The sequence below is a fragment of the Phodopus roborovskii genome, unplaced genomic scaffold, assembly GCF_943737965.1.
Source record: "Phodopus roborovskii unplaced genomic scaffold, PHOROB, whole genome shotgun sequence".
Lineage (NCBI taxonomy): Eukaryota > Metazoa > Chordata > Mammalia > Rodentia > Cricetidae > Phodopus > Phodopus roborovskii.
The window spans coordinates 13326946-13349421 of NW_026126418.1; the positions used below are offsets into that span (position 1 = coordinate 13326946).

Genomic DNA, 22476 nt, shown 5'->3' on the forward strand with positions numbered 1-22476 from the left:
CCTCCCCAGTCTCTCTTCCCCTCCCTCTTACAGATGCTGGAATCTCTTATCGCTGTAGCACTCAATGTCCAGCTCACCCCTACTTGTTCCCCCAACATTTTACAGACTGGGGGGGGGGGATAATGCAGCAAGGAAAGGGCACCTGAGGCAAATGGGCCATTACACACCATAATCTGGACGGGTTTCTGGGCGGGGGGTAGGGGGAGGTCGTGCAGAGGGAAGAGCTTCACCCTTCTTAGTGGACATTCAGAACTTTTGGGGGGCAGAGTGGGGTATGGGGACTCCAGAAAAATCTCATTTTCTAGAAATAGGCCAACTAGAGTGGGATTTGAGCTCATTTTATGTTCATCTTTGCCAGTCATTTTCCGTCTGGTTCTTCTGGCTTAGATCCCGATGGAAGAGGTCGCTCTCTTGAATCCCTCTTTCCCAATATACACTGCCACCCCCTCACCTGGGCTAGAATGGGAGGGAATCATGGACAGTTTTTGCAACAACAATATTTTAATGTGTTCTAGTCTAGGTTTTGTTGAATAATTAGAAATGGAAATATTTTTCTCCCTCCCCCTTCTGGAAAAAAAAAAAGAAATGTGAGCTCTCTTCTGATTGGTGGGTGACGATTTTAGTCCACACCAATGAGCTGGCGGCCTTGTCTGTATTTATTTAGTGCTCTGGGGGAGTTTTTCTCTTTACGCAGCGCCTGTAGTCACGGCTGGAGCCTCTGCTGGGGGACTAGGAAGGATAGGAGGGGATTCGGGGGAAATCTGGACCGTACCTGTTTAGAGATCCACGACCTTGCAGCCAGGGCTGGCAGAACGCTGATTATGGGAATTGGGTGTTAGACTAGATAGGGTCGGAGGCTCGGATGCTGGGGCGAGAGGGGTGGAGGCTGGGCTCGGGAATCTGGGATCCCCCTCCGAGCTACCCTTCTTGCCCTCCACTACCTCTTTCAGGTTGTGCAGGGTTGAGTCGGAGGCTCTCGGACTGCCTGGAGAGAGAGAGCGGGATGGGTCTGGGGACGCGAGGAAGAGAGCGCGGCGCGCTGGGTGGGGAGGTTGAGCCGTAGAGCAGCGCTCTGGGTAGATCCAGCCTCCTCGGCTTCGGGGTTCGGAGACGTGCTTGGCTGAAGGCGGCGGCGGCACGGCGGCGGCGGCGGCGGCGGACCGAAGAAGCGGGTAGACTGCCCTTCGCGAATCTTTTTGCGGTCTGGGCTTGCTGTACATAACTCAAAAGCCGGAAGCCCTTACCCCAAAAAGCATTCGCGGAGGGCGCGCTCGGCGACAGGACTGCAGCTACCAGTGACCGCCGAAGCCGGCACCTTCCCGAAGCGGTTCCATCCGAGAGTTCCCCAGTCCTTCTCCCCGTTTTCCATGGAAGAATCAGCTCTTTCCCTCCTGTCCTTTCCGCGCTTCGCGAGCGAGCGAGGCTTTGGTCACTCGCCTTCCCGTGGCGTGTCCCCCACCCCCAACTTTTTAATCGACTTTGTATCACAGGGGAAATTGGAGAGGGTGGCGTGCGTGTGTTTTCGAAGAAGTGAGAAGAAGCTAAAATGTAATAAAAGTTTACAGAAGTTGTGTCGTTCCCCCATATCCCAAATATCCCCACTCACACAATAAAAAGTGGGGGGGAGCATGGCAATAGGGCCAAGTCAGTACCTGGAATATGAATCAGTTTAGGACATTTTACGGTCATTTTTGACCCTAAGGATTGTAGTCTGCAATATGGGGGGGGAGGGGAAGCCCTTGAGGGAGGGGCGGTAGGCCCTAAGCATCCTCTGTTAGGATGCGCGGAACCTGGAGGAGGTGAGATGCACCTCCGTGAATCCGGTAGCTCCGAAAAAGGGGGAAACACCCAGGCACCGCCCGCTCCCCGGAGCCTTCCTCCTGAACCCTCTTCCAACCTAATTTCAGGCATGTTTCAGGCTTCAGTACCCACCCATCTCCTCTTTTTCAAAACTAAGTAGCTCAGAAGAGGACAAAACAGGCGGAAACTAGGGAAAACCCCGCGGGGAAAGAGCCTCTGGGAGCTGCGGTTGTTTAGCAGTGGCGGTCTTAGCAGCCCCATGCTGGCCTCTCCAGGCGCCAGGACCTGGGTAGGGAGGCAAGCTGCAGAGGGGAGAGCCCATGGGCCCCCCTCCCCCTCCACTCTTTGCAGTCGTGACCACTTCGGTTACAAGTGGCACAAATCAGGCCTTCAGCACGTTTTGTGCCCCGTGCCCTTCGCTAGCTAGAAACACTGCTAGACGCCCTTGCCCTTAGGGACTTGGCCAGAAGGACACACAGACACATTCATGTGCCCATGGAGATGAAAAGTACATAGAGAATGGTCTAGGGGATGCGATAGTCCATGACCCCAGGCCTACGAAGCTACCCATTTTCGGGGAGGGCCTGAATTCCCCTGCATCCTAACCTTTCTGCTTTCAACAAACTCTGTGCACCATCATTTCTGAGTTCAGTAGTTAATAACCCAGACTTTACCCTCTCTACCCTCTCCTGAAAAAAAAGGGAATGGCTCAGGGATGCTGAGAATGCAGGACAGAGGCAGATGGTATTAGCTCAGTACGTGAGAAGGCACAATGTGAGGACTACAGGCTCCAGGACTAAATCAGAGTCTTCCTCCCCAGATAAAGGACCTTTTCCTTCCCTGAATGCATTTTCTGAAAGAGTAAAAGGGTCTCAAAAATCTGGATAGGCAGTGGGGAGGGAGCAAAAGCTGTGGGGGATTTTCTTCCTGCTTCTCACTTGGGGCCGTCTGTGGAGCGATAGCTCTTTGGTGGAATAAGCAGAAGAACCACGTTAGATTAAAAATAGCTTCACACTGTGTCCTTTCAGCTACTCTTTTGTCTTTTGCTTACTGTATCCCACCTCCTACCCCTAGCCAGGAAGCCCTCCCCTCTCCAAAACCTGACCATTCACCAGGTTTGGGAGCGAGGTGACCTTAGAGAAGTGAACTTGCATAAAGGTTTTGAATAACCTGAGCAGAGGCTGTTTGGAGTTCCTGCGTCCCCAGTACCCCCATTTCTCCCACCCGGGCTACACTTGGGACCGGAGTTCCAGGGCCCTAGAGCACCCCGCAGAAGGCGTCGTGCTGCAGCGAGTCCTCGCCTCGCCTTGCCTCAGCCAGACAACTGTTGCTGTCTGAAAGCCGCAGCCACCGCCGCTGCTGCCTAGCAGCTGCAGAGCTGAGGTTGCTCATTTTGGGTCCTGCTAGGAGTCTGTGAAAGAGGGAGGGTCTCTCAATCCGGGGAGGGCAGGTGAAAAGATTCCTCCCCCCTTTCTCCTCAATAAGTGAAAATCAGTGACTTGCTGCATCTTTCCAATCCTTCGTATGGTGATTACATCAGCTCGAGGACAGTGGAAGACTATTTCCCCCTCTGAACTCTGTTTACCACGTTGAGGGAGATGTGCAAAAGTGGGGGGGCATAATCATTTTAGTCATTATACATAAGCCCTCATCTAGTGAGTCAGGGACCTGATGGAAACTTCTAGGTACTTGCATCTGTTGCCAACCCCTGAGGGGCCTATAGAAGAGCAGGCAGCCTCTGGTCCCAACCTACTCCCTAGGAGCGAGGTAGAGGGGTAAGAAGAGGAAAGTGGCCCAAACCAGGCTTAGCTGCCTCATTTTGGGCTCACTTTACCTGCTGTGGTCTTTACTGTTCTGCCTCTCACCCCACCTCATTTCAAAAGCTCCCTGATACACCTTGTGTTGTCCCTTCTGTCTTCGGTTGAGGGGTGTGTTTGCCATGAGTTGCTCTGCTTTGCCTGTCTCCAGGAAAAGGCAAAGGCAGAGCCTGATTTCAAAAGTACTTCCTGCAGTGTCCGATTATCTCGGGGACCTCTTAAAAGCAAGAGGTACTGGCCATCTCTGAAAAGCTGTGCTCTTGAACCAGCACCACCCTCTGCTTTTGGTCTCCTCTCTCCCTTTCCACCAGCCTCCCATGCCTTGACTACCTGCAATATACCCCAGTGCAATGTCTCACACTTTCTTCCAAAGCAGCCAAGTAATCTTGCCCATCTTGTTACATTTCTAGGTGGTCAAACCTGACCTGATACTGAGTGGTGGCTTGAGGGGTGACCACCCAAGGGAGGCAGTCTCAGAGCTTATGGAAGCTGAAACACCTGAATGAAGGATCTCAGGAGTCCTAGGTGAGTGGAGAGATGCCAACCCATGCATGGCCCTCCCTGGGGGAGCCTCAAGGCTTCCACATGTACCCTTCCACAGAGAGAAGGCAGCAACTAGGGCACCAGTATTTGGAAACAGTCCTCCAAGAAATGCATCCATCATAGATGGTAAACAAAAAGATAGTAGCAAAGAGGCAAACTTAGTTCTAATCCCTGGAAGCAGGACTTGGGTGTGTTTGGAAGCTTCTACAACCAACAGTTCTGAGGGACAATGGCTTTTATTCAGTGAGGCCTACAACTTTATCTTTCCTTCCATCTCCTAAGCTGTTTTAGGCCATCTAATCAAAGGGGGAGAGGAGTCAGTTTCTTCAAAGGTACGGATAAGATAAGTGACACTCAGTGGAGCTCAGCTTAGGGTGGATAGAAAAATTTTTGGGCTAATGATTCCTTGGTGGTAGGGAGGGGAAAAGCAACCAAAAAATCCCCTTACTTCTAAACTTTAGCTTAGCTGTCTTTCTGGGCTTCAGAGTCATACTTTCATTCTTACTGGAGGATTTAGTTCAAAGCGTGAAGGAAACTGGAATTCAGGGCTAGTAGGATGGTGAGGAAGGGAAAATTTGTTGGGTGTTACACGAGCCCAACCATGAAGCTGCCTTTAGTCTCAGAGGGATACTGAAAGAATAGACCCATATTGAGCTGAAGAAACTTTCAGATTGTTAAGTTGCAGCCTTATTTGCTATATTAATTCAATGATGGTCATAGGATTTTTAATTTTTTTTTTTTTATAATTTGAGAGTAGGACTTGAGTAAAAAGCAAGTTGACTGGAATCTTCTGCAAATCCCACCATGTAAAGTGAGGGTAAAGCTGTCAAATTGCTGGCTAGGCCTTTTTTTGAATCCCCCGTTTTACATATAAGGACCTGAATTTCCCAGAATCTGCCATTGGGAAATAGGTTATAGTAATTCTAAGAAGTTAAGATCAACCCAGTTTCCCCTTTAATTGATATTCTAGATGTCCTGTGAGGACAGTTAAGAGTGCAATACCAGGGAGACATGGTTTTCTTGCCTGTAGGTTATTCTGTTTTAATGATGATGGGGAATCCATTGATGGGTTAAACTTCAAATGTAGATATAGTTTATGGTATGTAAAAGCTGGAAGGTCTCATATAATGAAAACATCCATGCCAATCTCTCCATTCTATAAGTCAAGAAACAAGTGGCTTATGTAATTTTACCTAGGTCACTTAGCCGGGGCTCCAGCCCACATGGTCTACTCTGGTTCATTTATTAGTCACTAACTATTGCCTATCTCTACCAAGCCATAGAGATTATTCATAAACACAATGCAGGCTGTCACAACAGATTCCTTTCCCAAAATTTCTTTCCTTAAGTTGCATTAAGGAGGTAAATTTTCAAGGAAGTGTTTATAGCAAGTCTCTCTAGCTAGGAACATACTGAGGGCACGGATAGAAGGTTAGGCACTGCCCCCTCCCTTCTTTGCTACTTTGAGGTTCTGAGGAAGAAAGTTGCTGTGCCATAGAATCCCAGCATTGGCCATTTCCAAAGCCTCTGCCGGCAGGAAGGAACTTGATGAGATGGATGCCCTCCTTCTCACTTTTCTTCTCTCTTCAGCAACAGAGAGCGTTAGTTAGTATCTCTTGCCTGATGGCTACATTGTGATCTGGTAACATAGTAGGAGCTTGGTTTGAATTCTCCTGGAAGGCTTCTCACCAATGGGGGTGTGTGTGTGTGTGAGATTCTTGTGCCTATGGTTTGTTCTTTCTTATTCTTTTCTTCTCTGTTTTGCATTTACTTATTTTAATAGTGTGTGTGTGTGTGTGGGGGTAAAGGCATGTTACAACTCATGTGCATAGGTCAGAGGGCAACTTGCTGGAGTCAGTTCTCTTCCACCATGTGGGTTTCAGCAATCACACTCAGCTCCTTTATCTGCTGAGTCATCTCACAGACCTTTCTTTTCCTTTTTCCTTCTCTCTCTCTCTCTCTCTCTCTCTCTCTCTCTCTCTCTCTCTCTCTCTCTCCTTCTGTTAATTCTGAAGGTCACCTGCTAATGGGATAGTTATTTGCTATAGTCAGTTTGAAACTTAAATTTTAGCACTTCTCCCAAATCTGATTTCACAATGTTTGCCTCATGCACTCACCTCTAACAGCCATTTCGATGCCATGTTAATTATACCCTCAGAATGTGGGAACAGCAGCCATGATGTGTGAGCTATCTCAGATCCATTGTAATAATGGCCGTTTATATGGGTGGGCTTTCCCACCGTTTATTTCTTCCAGATTCACTGACAGCTTCCAACTAGGAACAAAATTATTTCTGTTCTCAAAAAGATACATGGAGAAAAGATAAAAATGAGATAAAATATGAAAAATAAGTTTGTAAATACTTAAGAGTACTCAGGATCATGTAGGTTATGAAACGAATTATGTATGCCCCTTTCAAACCTCAGTTTCTCCATCTGTAATGAGATATTGTGGAGTGTGCACCCCTTTCATCTATGCACTGATTCTGCCGATGTGGAATCCATAGTTAACAAAGACTTACTGAGTCCCTACAGTGCTTATCAGGCAATGGAGAGATAAAGAATTTATGCTTCCTTTAATAATCTAATGAAAGCAATAGACTATACTTTCCTGAAAAGAAAAGTATAAACATTTCATAAATGTTTCAGGTGTTTCAATATGCCCCAGGTCTCCATGGGCCCCACCCAAGTTTCTCTTTCTCTTCATAGGCCTTTATTTTATGGTGTTAAGTTTTGAGATTAGGGTAATTGGTAAAATCCTGATCTCAACTTCTCCCCTCCTCCCCTTCTGCCTCCTTTTAAAAAATATTTAGCACATGGTTGCTCTCTCTCTCTCTCTCTCTCTTTCGTGTGTGTGTGTGTGTGTGTGTGTGTGTGTGTGTGTGTGTTGTGATGTTGTGATGTTTGGTCCTTTCTTTTTTGAGACCAAGTGTTTGGAATTTAAGAGATAATCCATTTTTTCAGGCAGTATTTTTGGCAGAGGGTTGGTGAAGAGAAGACAAGTTTGTATGAAGCTGTGCTGTGAGCCACAGCCTTGGGATTTGCAGCAAAGACAGATTTTCTTGAGTGCTTTTGACCACTTAGCAAAGTCAAGGCAAACCAGAGAGCTTCTTAAAGGGTCCCTTGAAAAGAAGAGACCAAGCCTGTGCTCTTGGTGGACTGACCATTTCCAAATGACACAGCAATGGACTGTAGGCAGACAGTTCTTGTAATGTCTTGAAGAAAAAAAATAGGCGGTATTGGGAAGGGGATCGTTTATTCACTTGTTTGCAGAGCTGAGGATGAAGCCCTAGCCCTTCTGTGTGATGGTTAAGTGCTCTACCACTAAGTTACATCCCAGCTTGAAAACAGGCGTGTTAAAGGCTCAAGTTAACATGGAAAGGTCAGAGGGCAAAGCTTTCAGAGTAGTTTTGATCTTTAAGATTTTTCTCATCTGTCTTTAGTGCCCTCATAATTCTGCTTTTTAGTGAGGAAGGCCAGGGATCATTTACTGACTCTAGTATTTTTTTTGTTTTGTTTTTTTTTGTTTTTTGTTTTTTTTGTTTTTTTTTTGAGACAGGGTTTCTCTGTATTGTTTTTGGAGCCTGTCCTGGAACTAGCTCTGTAGATCAGGCTGGCCTTTAACTCACAGAGATTTGCCTGCCTCTGCCTCCCAAGTGCTGGGATTAAAGGTGTGTGACTCTAGTATTGATCAGATGTTGCTATATCTGTGCTTTGGAAGGAGGAGTTAGATGCTCACATTTGATGTTATCTTTGAATAACTAGTGTCACTGCTGGGAGGTGACCCTGGGTGTGAAATGGTCCATCTTTGAAGAGGCCAGATGAGGCTTATAAAAGCTTTATGTGAACAGGTGGTGGTGGTGCACACCTTTAATCCCAGCACTGGGGAAGCAGAGGCAGACAATTTTTCTATGTGTTTGAGACCAGCCTGGTCTACAGATCAAGTACCAGGACAGGCTCCAGAGCTACACAGAGAAGCCCTGTCTCAATGAACAAATAAACAAACAACAACAACAATGAAAAAGCTTTATGTCAGATTGCCAGAAGGTGGGTGAAGCCTATGAATCTCTACTTAAACAAGAAAGCAGTGGGTTGGTGCTGTGAAGTTAAACCATAAGAATTCATAGAAGACAAATTGCTTCTTTTCTTTTTCCCAATTTCCTCATTGGTAAAATGGGGATTATAATGACACCTGCTATCATATTCTGGCAAGAATGAAATGAAATTGTGTATGTAAGGTGCTTTCTGTGTAGTGCTGACAGCTATTTCTATGCTTGTCCATATTATTATGGTTGGGATTTTTTCCTCCCTATTGAAACATATAGCAATGTCATAAAGGCTTAGTCCATAGACTCAGAAGCTATAGGACCAAAGCTACTCCCAGAGTAACAGAGAAAAAAAAATAATCATTTTTAGAAGCATCTGTCCATTTGCTCCATAGCCTGCCAGTTCCCAGGATTATCCAAGCCAGGAACAAGTCAGAGGAGCTGGGAGGAAAGTCTCTGCCCCTTTGAATGCTCCCAGGTAGATGGCTGCTTTCCAGTTTCATCCTCCCATTAATGCTGTGACTTCCTGAATTTAATCACAATTGTTTTTGCAAACCTCTCTTTCACCTTAGAGAACTGACTGAAAAATATACTTTGATCAGGATAAAAGCCAGTCTACTTAAGGTGCTTGCCATTTACCCCTTTACTCACAGCCAAGTGCTGGTACCAAATATTCAGAGTCCTGGCGAGTTCCACCAAGGATTAACAGAAGTCATGCTTCTGTGAGTGGCAGTTTCTCCTTCCCTCTCACAAATGGTTTGTCTTCTTTGTTTTCTTCTTCCAAATTCACTTTTCCAAGCCTCAGAAACTTTTGTGTCTTCTATGATCTTCTTGTTCCCCCCTCAAATCTTTGTTTCCTTCGTGTTGGTCCACACACATAACTTGTCCTCCTTGCTGTTTTTGTTTTTTTTTTTTGCCCCCCCCCATATTTGCTGTAAGCATTTGTGTTGATTTTAGAAACAATAGGATGTAGACTCTACATTTTCTGGATAATTCTAGAAAACTACAGGCCAAGGCCACCATTTGTACCTCAAACCTGTCAAGTACAGCTAAGACATTCCAAGAACAAGAAACAGATACTTGGGGTTTGGTTTGGGGACTTCAGGATTGTTTTTCTTTTCATTTTAGTTTGCATACATGTTGGCATCTTCTCCCACTGACCGTTCCATGTTATCACCTTTTTACATTTACAACCAGAGCCCACTCTCAAGACTTCTATTCAGCCATTTTCTTTCTATATTGTAAACAGAAGTCAGGGACATGTCAAGTACAGCCTAAGGAGGGGTCCTGCTGTCTTTTTGTATCCTTTGGAGGAGGAAGGCTGTAGACAGTAGATGGGGAAAGCAGGGAAGCTTCATGGTCAAGAGCAATGAGTTTTGAAGACCAATGATTAGGTTTCCTGCCAAACATTGCATGGCTTGAACTAATCATATCTCTGATCTAATGTCCTCACCTGTAAAACACAGCTGTTGAAAGTACCTATTTCATGAGATTACTGGAAAGATGAAATGAGATGTCAGTCTGGACCTTTAACCTGCAGTATGGCATGAACCAATATGGACTGTTAATATTGTTGAGATAAGTCCCTCCAGGTCCAGATCTATATAAGAGAGGTCATGGAGTGGTTGAATGAGGAGTAAGCAAGAAGAAAAGTAATTAGGAAGTCATTAGATGTCATGAGGGAGGAGAAGACTCTAGAGTTTATAGTCCCTATCAGTGTTTGGACTGCACCAAACTTTCCCAAGTGTTGTGCATTGGGGCCTCTATGTCATAGATTCTCATTAGTTAAATCACAGTAACTTATTTCACATTGAATACTTAATGTCTCATCTGGCAGTTTGTCTAAGTTATCCCTGTAAGGGAGTTGTGATCTCCAGGGAATATTTATCTTTAAGATTCATATTTGATGATTGTTTTAAATAAAAGACAGGGATATATTTTAGTGGCAGAGAGCTAGCCTAGTATGTGCAAGGCCTGGGTTCAATCCTCATAAACACACACACACACACACACACACACACAAACACACACACACACACACAGAGAGACAGAGAGAGAGAGAGAGAGAGAGAGAGAGAGAGAGAGAGAGAGCTTCTCTGCTATAAAATGAACAAATTAAATGTTCTGCAATCCCAGCATTTGGAGCATGTTTATGAGAGTAACAGGCTAGCCTTAGCTATGTAGCAAGGCCCTGGTTTTTGTTGTTTTTCTTTCATTCTTTTCTTTTCTTTTTTTTTCTTTTGTCTTTAGTTTTGTTTCATTTTTTTCCTTTTTTTTTTTAGTTAATTCAGTGTGTATTTTAAATGAGGGGAATGATATATATAATTAAAGAGGCTCCTTTCCTCTTTGAGGGGAGCTAACCAGAGCAACTGAGCCAGACCTAAGAAAAGCAAAGCAGAAGGCCTATGAAATGCAGGTAGACTCTAGGAACCCTCATAAAATCTTCCGAAGACCTTGTCAGTGTCAGCTGAAGAAGGGTCAGTATGTAAATTATCCTTCGGTACATTTAAGCTTTATTCTTTTGGTTACTGCCTTATCTGAACATTAACACCACATTCAATGAGGCAATGTTTGAATAAAAAGGAAAACCATTTCCAGCAAATAAATAAGTTTATGTTTAGTTTGTTAATTAAAAGGAAAATGTATAGATAGGCAACAGAGCACAGAAACTATCATTTATTAAAAAAAAAAAAAAACTCTGAAAAGACAGAAAATAAATGTATGGATAGTTTTCTGAATTTAAATCTGCTGCATGCTGTTTGGAAAACAAAGGTTTAGGAAAACATTTAAAGCTGTCATAGAAATGAATGCCCAGTCTACTATCTTCTTATATTTTCAGAGCTAAAAACCTTCCAAACCATAGATGCTTCTTCCCAAAGTTACCTCTCAGGTAGTTTGTAGGAAGGAGGAAAACCTGTCTCAGCTAGTTTTACACAAGAAGTAGCTTTGTTGAAATGTGGAGAAGTCAGGAAAACAGTAGCTGCCATGCCATATAGCAAGCAAATAGTATTCAAAGAAAAAAAAAAAATAGACAGGCTCATTGTTTTTTTTTTAAAGGATAGTTGTTGGTTTTGGATTTTATTTTTCCTTTTCTTTTTTTGTGATGATTTAAAATTCTGGGATCAAGAGAAGCATTTTTGAAAGAAAGAAACCCCTCAAAATTGAATTGTATCATTGATTTTTATTTTCAGTTTAAAATCTTGTTTCTCAGTGAGATGCCTCTTAGTTAATATGAGATTTAAAAGGGAATTTTATTTCTTTGCTTTTCCTTTTTCTTCTTTCTGTCTGTGTTTGCTTTCTGCATTGCCAACTTGTTTATTACTACAGATAATTTAGTAAAGGTTATCTTTGTACCAAAGCTCAAGTATCTCATAAGGTATTTTATTTATGGCTATCAAATATTAGCTTTTCACCCAATCCAAAGGAAGTACAGTTTTCCACAGAGTTACATGCTCATTCATTTGTGTGCTTGTTTGAGGGAAATGTGCCATTTTCTGATGCTTATATTTATTCTTTAATTTAGAGTTATTATTTCTGTTTTAGTTTTTTAAATTGGGGGTTAGAAATATAGATATTGATTGAATATTTTTAAATAAATTCTTAAGCTAAAAATATATTTTTGACATCATAATTTTTAAGTTTATGTTTTCACTCTGAGTTTATGTTTTCTGTTTCTTTTCATGCTTGTAGATTGATTAGAAGTCTATGGGCCTTAGCATAGCATATCCAAATCATTTGTTCTATGTCTGACGCTTATACTTACAAATGACACTTAATAGTGACTTTTTTCAGCTTTGCTTTTAGAGGATGTTTATGTTTTCTCTAAATGCAGGAAAGTCTTATAATAATTTAAATTACCAAATTCTGACAGTTACTCAAAAAGTCACACTCCAGAATTAATGAAGTTTAGTAAAAATTTCCATAAAAATCTAAATCTTAGATTTTTCCCAATTAATTTCCCCCAAATTTCACAAACTGTTCATTATTTTTCTTCCTTGAATGTGTTCAGCCACTTGTTGCACTTACATGTGTTTTCTACTGGAAGAGAGAAAATGAAAGGAAGTGAATTAGGAGATGAAATTCGTTGTACAAAAGATTTGTACTGTCTTTCTGAGCACAGGCATGAGCATGGTTACTCTTTCTATACCTGAGTCTTTCCCCATCTTTTTGTTTGTTGTTTATATGTCTCTTACTGGGGAAATGATGGCTTATAAAGATTTTTTTTTTTCAAATGGAAGTGTGGTGATAGAGAGGGAAATTGACTCCTGTTTATTCTTCCTCTTTAAGGGTCTAGGGCAATTTTTTTTTTAATGTTGCCTACTCTTGGAGACTAGCCTACATTTACTGAGAATAGAATAGAACTGATAAAGAGGCTGAGGTCTCAGAAAATTCTCCAAGGATGAGGGAAAAGTGCATCACCAGCCAGGAACTACATCAGAGAGGACAAAATAAAGATAGATACAGGGAGCTGACTTTGACAGTTTAGCTTAATAACATGGTGGAAACACTTAAATTTTGCAATCAACATGGGTCTATATGCTGTTAATTTCATAATGGCTACTTTGTTTATGTACAAATGTGCAACTATGCAGTGCTCTCTCTCTGTGTGTGTCTCTATCTCTCTGCCTCTCTCTCTCTCTCTCTCTCTCTCTCTCTCTCTCTCTCTCACACACACACACACACACACACACACACTAAGATCCAAGCTCATATTTCTCATCTAAAAGATGAGACTACCTTTGTATCTGGGAAAATTCTGTGTGAGCATAGAGTTACATGCTGGCTCAGGGTGAATTAGAAAATAAGAATTCTAAATTTCACTTAAAATCAGTAGACTTGCCACACACATAGCTAAACAATAACCATTTCTGGTGTGAGGTAATCTTTTATTCAAAAGTAAGTTACCTTCAAATCTGATATACTCACCAGAACCCTTTAGATTCTTTGGAAACCTTTGTTATAGTAGTATATAATTATAGCTAACAACACTAAAACAAAATACCTTTGAATAAAATTTTAATCTCCAGCCTTGAATATAGGAGACTCCAATGGCCTAGGAGAAGCCCTGTCTAGAATATTTCTGTATCAATATCCTGCTTAAAAAAATTAATGCAATTGCCAAATTTATAAATCTTGCAAAAAGAGAAAGAAACTGATATTATCTTTGTAGAATACCTTGAGATTATTAGAAAGAGAGCAGTTGGTGATATAGTTGTATAATTCTAGCCTTCAATTATTATTTACTGATGCTATTTTTATCAAAATGAGAAATTTAAAGAAAAGAGAATGAGAAATGGCAGAACAATCTTCAAAACTAAAATTTAAAATGAAGAAGGGAAGGAAAATAGTCTGTGCACAACAATTAAAATTAGAGGGCCATTTGAGGTAGGTTTGAACATGCAGTCTATATGTCAAATGAAATTTTGTGCTACAGTCTTCTTGAAATTATATATGTTCCGAAAGCCATATGCTACACACAAAAATACTAGAACTGATATATGAAGTTTATTTTGCCACTATTGTTAAATATGCTGTTAGTTTTTTGGGTTTTTTTTTTTTTTTGTAAACATTAAAACTGATACTTTCTGAAACACATGACCCTCTCATGTCAGCTCCCCCATTTCTTTCTAATTTAGGGACAAGAATAAGAGAGAAGGCAACGTATTCTGCCTGATAATTAAAGATGTTCTGAGAGCTATGAGGGAAGCTAATTTTTTAAAATCTTAATTACTCTATAACCACACAATTATTGAAAAAGTAGTAGTAATCTTTTTTTTTAATGTTCTAAATCTTAAAACTACATCTTTAGGAAAGGTTCTCTCAGGAAACAAAACGCTGGTAATCTTTGCCAAAAATAACTAAGAAATCAATAGGAAATATGTATTTGGTTTTAGGAGAGGCATTTAATAGAGTAAAAAAAATCTTAAGAATCTTAAAAGATTTGTATTGAAATTTTTGAGCAAAAATGTATTAGCCATTTTGGTTTTCCTTTCCTTCTTCTTCTTCTTTTTTTTTTTTTTTTTTTTTTTTTTTTAAATTGTACTGATGTAATGGCAGTGAATTGAAAGCTTGCTGTTGTGGGTCCTGTTAGTACTTCAACTTCTTACGAGCTAGCACTGCCTATATTTAGCTAGGTGGTCCTCAACTGGAAAACAAAATACAACAAAACAAAACCCTGCTCTTTCTATGTTTTCATTAAAAAATAATGGTTCACCTTATGGAGTTCATTAGTTGCTTGTTTATCTTTGCAAATACTTTCTTTTTCTTCCCAGTTCCACTATCATCGTGTTCCCTATACTGCCCCAAATATCTGATCAGAACAGGTTTTTATTCTTCCTTTTTTTTTCTTATTTCAGAATTATTTTCTTTGTCCAAGGCACATACCTTTTACTTCTGGAGCCAAAGCTGTTTTTATAGGGGCTACTGTAGCAGTTCTAATTTGCTGCCATCACAATATGGCCTCTGTCGAGATGGCTTTGGTGGACTCCCAGAGCTCAGCCAGCATTCGGTGTAAATGAACTTGAGTGTGATCCTGGCTCTCACTGACCCTCGATGTGCAGAGACTCTGAGATTCTTTTCAGTTCCCTAATCCAGCAGAAGAGTGATGGGGTTCTGCATCATGAGGTTTGTGGGGGGGGTCTGTCGTGGGTTCCTCCGGCATCAAACTGAAGTTTTGCACCTATTTATGAAGACCCCCTGACATACACTTTATGTGACAGAGCACAGTGTGCTTGTACAAATACTGCATTCACACATGCTTGTCTGAGGGAAGGTCTAATTGATAGTTTTTTTTGGGGGGGGGGGAAGCTGAAATTAGATCAACTGGCTTAGTAGCAAGCTTCATTGATTATCTAACTGAAATCAGCCATCACCCGCCTCTTCTCCTGTAGCCTTTCAGACTGCCCTGTTGATTCGATCATTCATTTATCTGACAGGATGTCCTTGAGGGTGTTGTAGATGTACATGAAGGCAACTTACTTCTTGATGTTGATTGCTAGATTCTGTAGGACTGTGGATTTTTCAAGTGATCTTCTACCATAAGATAATTTTATTTAAAATTAGTTTTCACTAGTCTTTCATTGACAAACAACAAGTATGGAGTAACCAAGAAATGCTTACTAGCATATAGGTATTCATTTGAATAAATGAAAAACAAGTTTTAATAATGAACTCTCATAGATTTGTAGCTTCCTATCTTTCCTCCCCTTTCTTGAACAAGAAAACACACATAAAACATTAGTATGAACATAAACAAGTAGGGGGGTAGAGAGGGACAGGAAGAGAGACCCTCAAGTTAGTCTGAAGAATGAACTGATTCTTTACTCATTTCACATATGTTCACTCATGATAAACTATTAAGAACTTTCTAGAAAAAATAGAGGCCCCCAAGACTACCTAGTTCATAGTCCTTCTTTTGTACCAGGAAAAACTGAGCAAGCATACATGGCCCATATTGCCTCAAATCCACAGAAAATTAGTGATTTCATGACTTCTCTGGGATGAGAACCTCCTGGCTTTGTGAGAACTGACCCTAAGCAGACTGGAGATGGGGTGTTGAGCTCCTAGATGGAGTATACTGGAGACTGGAGATGGGGTGTTGATTTCCTGGATGGAGTATACTGGAGATGGGGTGGGTATTGAGCTCCTGGATGGAGTCTACTGGAGACTGGAGATGGGGTGTTGAGCTCCTGGATGGAGTCTACTGGAGATGGGGTGGGTGTTGAGCTCCTGGATTGAGTCTACTGGAGATGGGGTGGGTGTTGATTTCCTGGATGGAGTATACTGGAGATGGGGCAAGTGTTGAGCTCCTGGATGGAGTATACTGGAGACTGGAGATGGGGTGTTGAGCTCCTGGATGGAGTAGACTGGAGATGGGGTGAGTGTTGCGCTCCTGGATGGAGTATACTGGAGATGGGTTGTTGAGCTCCTGGATGGAGTAGACTGGAGATGAGGTGTTGAGCTCCTAGATGGAGTATCCTGGAGACTGGAGATGGGGTGTTGAGCTCCTGGATAGAGTAAACAAGAAAAAGCGGTATTGAGGGATCAGGGAGAAAGAAAGAAAAGAGGAGGGAAAGCAGATGATAGCTAGGGCACTTTCCTAAGGCAGGCTTAATAGGGACTCTTTCTGTCACTCTTGTCTCTAAACTATCCAATTGGATTAATCCATCTAACTATCAAGTCCCTCAAAAGAAACATAGGGATCTCTTACCTGCAAAAGTTCAGATTTCAAACAGACATCCTTCTCTTTCCAGTATAACACAAGCATTTATGTGTATTTATGTGTGTGTGTCATGTACAGGTGCTCATTTCACTGCATTCATGTAAATGTTAGGGGATAACCCTTGGGAGTCAGTAAACTTCCATCCAGTAGGTTCTTGGGGATGAAACTCAGATAGTTAGGCCGGGAGACAGGTGCTCTTTCCCACTGAGTCACCTCTTTGGCAACACAACAACCCAGAATACATTAGATGAAAGTCCCACAGTAGGTCTGCAAATGTTCATTCACTTACTACTTACAGGGGCAGTTTTAAATTAAAACAGATTTAAACTGCTATTGATTCAAGGCAAAATGGATTGGACAATAACTAGAGGTCAGAACTTGTGAAAGCTGATGCTGTAGGGAGCTTATGGGGGTGGGGAGCGTTGTGAATTCCGGCTTGTACTATGAGTGGGATTTTGATAGAAAGATAAAGTGCACAGGCGTGTCTGGCTGTTGGAACTCCAAGATAATCTGCAGTGGTGGGTGCACAGTATATGCTGGAAATGTTGGGGGCTATTGTTATTGGAACACTGGGTGATGAAAATGGTAACAGGGAACAAAGAGAGAGCAAAAGGTGCCTGATTGTAGAGGAAACTGAATGCTGAGGGAAGGACTTTGTATTAACTCTGAGGGGCCATGGAGAGCCACCAAAGGCCTCTGACTAGAGAAGCTGATCTTTAGTGACAGTATTTGAAGCGATGTTTCCAGACTGGGTCTCATATAGCCAGAGCTGTTCTCAAACTCATTATATACTCAAGGATGATCCGATGCTGCTACCTCATCCCGAGTACTGGGTCACAGGCATGGGCTGCCATGCCTACTTTGTGCAGTGCCATGGGTCAAGGCCAAGGCCTCATATATGTTAGGCAAACACAACCAGTTGAGCTTCATCTCCAACAGTAAGGAATGATCTGGCAGGGAAAGAAAAAGAAGCAGAGAGCCTGCAGGTGACTCAAACTGGTCCTGAACATTAAGGAAAGTTGTTGTCCTCCTCCCTCCCCACCCCCATTCCATCCTCTCCTTTCTTCATGCCTCTTCACTTCCTATTCCTTCCCTCCTCTCTTTCCCCATGGCTCCCAGTCCAGTCAGGAGAGGGACAATGCTTTAGAATCTCCAGGGGGTGACTGGATTCCTGTGAGGAGCTATGTTAGGCCACTAATTAGGTTTCCCTGTAGAACTCAGGGTACCAACAACAAGTCAAAACCCTTGCCTCGAAAAACAAAACAAACACAAAAAATAAAACAAAGCAAGCAGCGAAGTTCTTAGGTACTCTGTATGCACTGTGTGTCCCTCCTAGTGTGAAAAATGGTCACAACTCAGGGAAGAAAGTGGCCCTTAAATATCTAATATCTTCACAATTATGTGTCTCATGCCTTGTTTGAAAGCTGCTTTTCAGTCTTGTTTTGGGCACCCTTTTTCTAATGAATTAATGGAGGTGAGGTTGATTCACACTTCTTGCATCACTGATTCTATTCACACCAGTATATGCCAGAGTATTTGTAAGCCATGGAAAACAGATCCTGCTCTGATTCAACCCATCCTGCAGTCCTCTTCTCGTTTTCTTATGAGGCTACATCTGTCTGTTTTCCACTTCTGCCCACACATGGGAACCCACATCACTGTCCCTGAGCCCTATTCTTCTCTTAATCCTCGTGACTCCATCCAGCCTTCCTTTGCTCTGATGTCCCTGTATTAGGCCTTCCATGTCAGTGTGGCACAGCTCCCCTCTCTGGGAACAGGTCAGACACCATAGAGGAGCACCAGGTGGGTCAGTCATGCAAATGTACGTATGTGCCTAGAGGTAGAACTGTATATATACATACCAAACCATCAGAGTTGGCATTCAAGAAAGCAATTAAATGTCAGCACGTAGATGCCGAACTATACATTTCAAACGGTGGCTGTTATGAATAATTCTGCCATTGACTTAAGTTACTTTAGACAATACCACAGTTTAGAGATTAAGTAGTATCTTGTTAGTTAAAATAATATAGCATCACTGTTCAGCTCTCTATCTATCTATCTTCTATTTCTTATATCAGTATAAAAATGGTCTGCAATGGTGTTTATCTGATGGTAGTGATGATTAGTTATTTCTGATGAAAGGAGTGGATGCAATGTTTTAAAATGCACACACTCACACCAAAATAAACAGAAAAACAAAAACCCTTCCTTTTACACTTCTGTAGTGCTTAATTTCCTGATAAGAAATCAGACTACCTGCCAAATATAGTACAGCTGGAATAGACTGCATGACTCTTCTGGGTGTGTGTGTGTGGTGTGTGTGTGGGTGTGTGTGTGTGTGTGTCTGTCTGTCTGTCTTTCTATTTACAGCTCTGATTTCAATTCTTTTATAAAACAAAGAAAGTAACAAGTTCTGTCCAGCTCCCCCGGGTCTGTGATTCCTTGTTTATATAGAAGTCACCTTATTATTTGTTGCTTTTAGTGACTATGCTTTTAGAGAGAGTTTGTAGGCAGGTATGGCCTATAATAGCATCACTGAGGGTATGGGGGCAGAAGATCTTGTAAGGAGTAGGGGTTTTTCCTCCCGCCGCCGGGAGCTGCGCCGTCCCAATGCTGCGCCAGCCCCAAATAATACACAGAGACTCTGTATTTGATACAATGCTGTTGGCCCGGTTATTTGTTTCTTATCCACTAGCTCTGTCTTAATTATTAGCCCAATTCTATGTATTTCCACGTGGTCTTACCAGGGAGAGGCGGCTGGCGGTTCTTCCTTCTCCAGACTCTCCATCAAGTTTGAGATCCTCTCACTATGTGGGGTGGTGATATTACTCAATGGTAGAAAGCTGACTGGTTCTGTACAAAGGTCCCTGGTTCTAGCTTCCATCACTGTAAAATAAGTAAAAAAAAAAAAAAAAAAAAAAAAAAAGTAGCTCATTACATTTCTGAGTTTATATAAATAGATCAAGAGTTGAGTGGATGCTCATGGAGCAATACAAACCCTCAAAATATTATTAGCCTCATATAAAATAGGATTGTTCTTGCCCTGCTGTTTTAAAACAAAATATTACATGTGATGTTACTTAAGACAAAGAGGAAAATGGATTGAGAATATTTCAAACATCAAATAAACATTTCTTTGTCTCTGGACACATCCTTTCTTAAAGTATCCCTGCTAGCACCCTACTCTGCAGGTTTAGGAAATGCTGTTAACTGGTGCCAGTGGGTCTTTCACCCTCCATGATTGATGTTGGGCACTGCTATGTAAATTAAGGACTTCCCAGGTTCTTCCCTGAGCTGCTTCTCCTTCTTTCTGCTTCCATTGTTATAGCAGACGTTTTACTAGTGATAACTTGTAATATTATATTTATTTGTGCATTGTCAAGTTTTGTGTCGTTTCCATTCTTGCTCACACATGTAATTCATAGCTATTGCCTAGGACTTACTCCTTCTACTGTATTATTTTACTGCATCTTCTCCATTCTTGACTTATTTCATTTTATTGTTTAACTGGCTAGATTTTGCTGTAAACACATTTCTCTTCTAAAACTGCTCATTGATCCTCATTTATAGACATTGCCTCTGTATTTGCAAAGCCGACTGTTGTTGGGCTGAACTGTTTGATAAAAGCAAGCAGTTCTCCTTTGCATATGGGCTGAGTTTTGCTATAAAGCAGGCTGTCCGCATGACTATTTCTCACAGTTGGACATCTACACTTTATGACTGAACACCTAAAAAGTCTTTTTAGTTTTTAACCCTGATGTTGTATATTGAAGTTGTGAGCTTTATAATTTAATATTTCCAGAACCCAGGTCTTAAAACAAACAAACAAACAAACAAAACAAAACAAAAACAAAAAACTTTTGAGATCAGCTGGGCTACACAGTGAGACTTTCTCACTGGATAGGATGGGATGTAAGTGTTTCCAAGCTTAATAATATTCCCTGGAGAGTGTCAACAAATTGCTTAAGTTCTCTATACTGCAGATCAAATTATTTGTAAAAGTAAATAACTATGCATCCCTCTTAGAGCTCATGCCTTTTTCATAAGAAACACCACTTAAAGGTTGTAACCTTAAAGAAAATTTTCTTCTGATATTTCTTTTAATACTTTTCTACCTCATTTGTTGATTTTGCTTCTCTAATGACCCCTATTGTCATGATTATTACTTTGTTACTCATCTTTATTTTTCCTGTCTACTGGCTTCTCCTCGACTTACTTACCTTTTCATCTACACAATTTTGTTTCAGTTCATAAGTCCATGACTATAATCTCTATTACACCGGGTTGATTGTACTCTTTGGCAGTTTTATTTGTTAAGTTTTGAAATGACACTGGGCATCTGTTGGTTTCTTCAGATCCACTCTTCCCCCACCATTTCATCCTGTTATTTTGTCATTAAGTGGTGCTTGTGTTGGGCTATTCTTCAGTTAAATGCACATACAAAACATTTTTCCTTTTGTTTCTTGAATTTTATCTATTTATTGCTGCTTGAGAGGGTGTGTTTGTGCCATTGCACACACACGGAAGTCAGTAGACAGGCTTCAGGAGATCCTTCTTGATGTTTACCTTGTTTCTGTGGCTGTGCTCACACTTTAGGCTAGCTGGCCCAGGAACTTCCAGATGATCCTCCTGGCTCCCTCCCATTTCAACACAGGAGTGCTAGGATTGCAGATGCACACTGCCATCTCTAACTTCTTTAAATTTTATTTTTAACATGGGTTCTGGGGATTGAACTAAGATTACCAGGCTTGGTGGCTAGCATCTTTTACCCTTTGAGCCATCTCCATACACCTGAATCATATTTTCTAGTCTATTTCTTTGTATGTATGTTACTTCCTGGGGAGGGGTGGTGGATATGCTTTTGCACTGATGTCATTTCATTTTTCTTTAAACCGTGATTGTGCTTAGGCAGTTTCCTCTTACATTTTGTGTTTGGTTTTTGATTTTTTTTTTTTCTTTTTTGAGACAGAGTCTCTTATATTATCTTTATACCCATCTACTTTTTATTTTTAAAAAGTTTAATTGTATGTGTGTATGTGCATGCATCCATGATGAGTGTGTTAGTGTGTCTGCCACAGCCCCATGTGTGTGTGGAGGTCAGAGGACAAATTCTCAGAGTTGAGTTTCTCCTTCCACCTTTCTGGGGATGGAGCGCAGTTCTCCAGGCATGTGCTGCAAGCACCTTCACCCACTGAGCTTCTTGCCAGCCTCTATGTATTTACTTTCACAGTGTTTGTGACCTTTTGACCCCCATCTTACAATATCATCTGGCTCTTTTCCTTAGGCCCCATAGTTAAAGGGCTGGTATTTATTTTATCGTGGGTACTGGCTATGGATGAGGGGAGAGGGTATCCTCTCTGGAGGTCTCCATTGGACATCTTAGAGTCTGCCTTTCCTTTGGAGGAAGGTTTTAGCCATCCTGTGCCAGGGCAGTAGTCACTGGCTTGGTGGCAACTACATTTCCTTTTGATGGATAGAAAACATCTGGCTGGAGATCTATGTCCCTCTGCCAAACTCTGTCTCTTGGTACAGCTTCTCTGCTTCTCTCAGCATCTGTTTCCAGATGTTTTATAGTGGGAGGGGGAAAGCAGATGCAATGCCCTTGCAGTTTTCTTCCCACTGGGTTCGTAATTTTCAGTGAGAATTCTCGGGTGGGCTTGACTGCTTTCCAGAGCTCCTGAGGTGTGAGGAACAGTTGGGTTTGCCAGTGGGAGCTTTGCCATTCTGCTGCCCAACTCTGCCACAGAACCGACTTCTCTCTCTCTTCAACTGCTGCTTTTTGAGCTTCTGGTTTGGCTGAGTCCCTTTCCTTGCTAGTTGCTGCTCGTGAATTCCTGCTGGATTTTCTGTAAGGCTATGCTAGTGTTTCCTTGTGATTCTTAGTCTTTCTCTGGGCCTCCTTCATTTACATCTGTTTTGCTTCAATCTACCAGTAACAATCACAACAGTAATATGTTAAGATTTTCACAGCATTATGCTTAGTTACAGAAGTTGATACATGCACTTTGTGCACTGTTAAACTCTACCTGGATATGGGCACATGTACA

The 22476-nt window shown here is 41.8% G+C and overlaps 1 long non-coding RNA gene across 1 annotated transcript in view; it reads left to right on the forward strand.

Moving 5' to 3' along the window:
- The first annotated feature begins 4022 nt into the window (after positions 1-4022).
- The window catches only part of LOC127222208 (uncharacterized), a 73365-nt gene continuing 54911 nt past the window's right edge, over positions 4023-22476 (forward strand). Inside the window, exon 1 of the long non-coding RNA XR_007834531.1 lies at positions 4023-4142. This is a non-coding gene — a long non-coding RNA (uncharacterized LOC127222208). The remainder of the gene's footprint in view (positions 4143-22476) is intronic.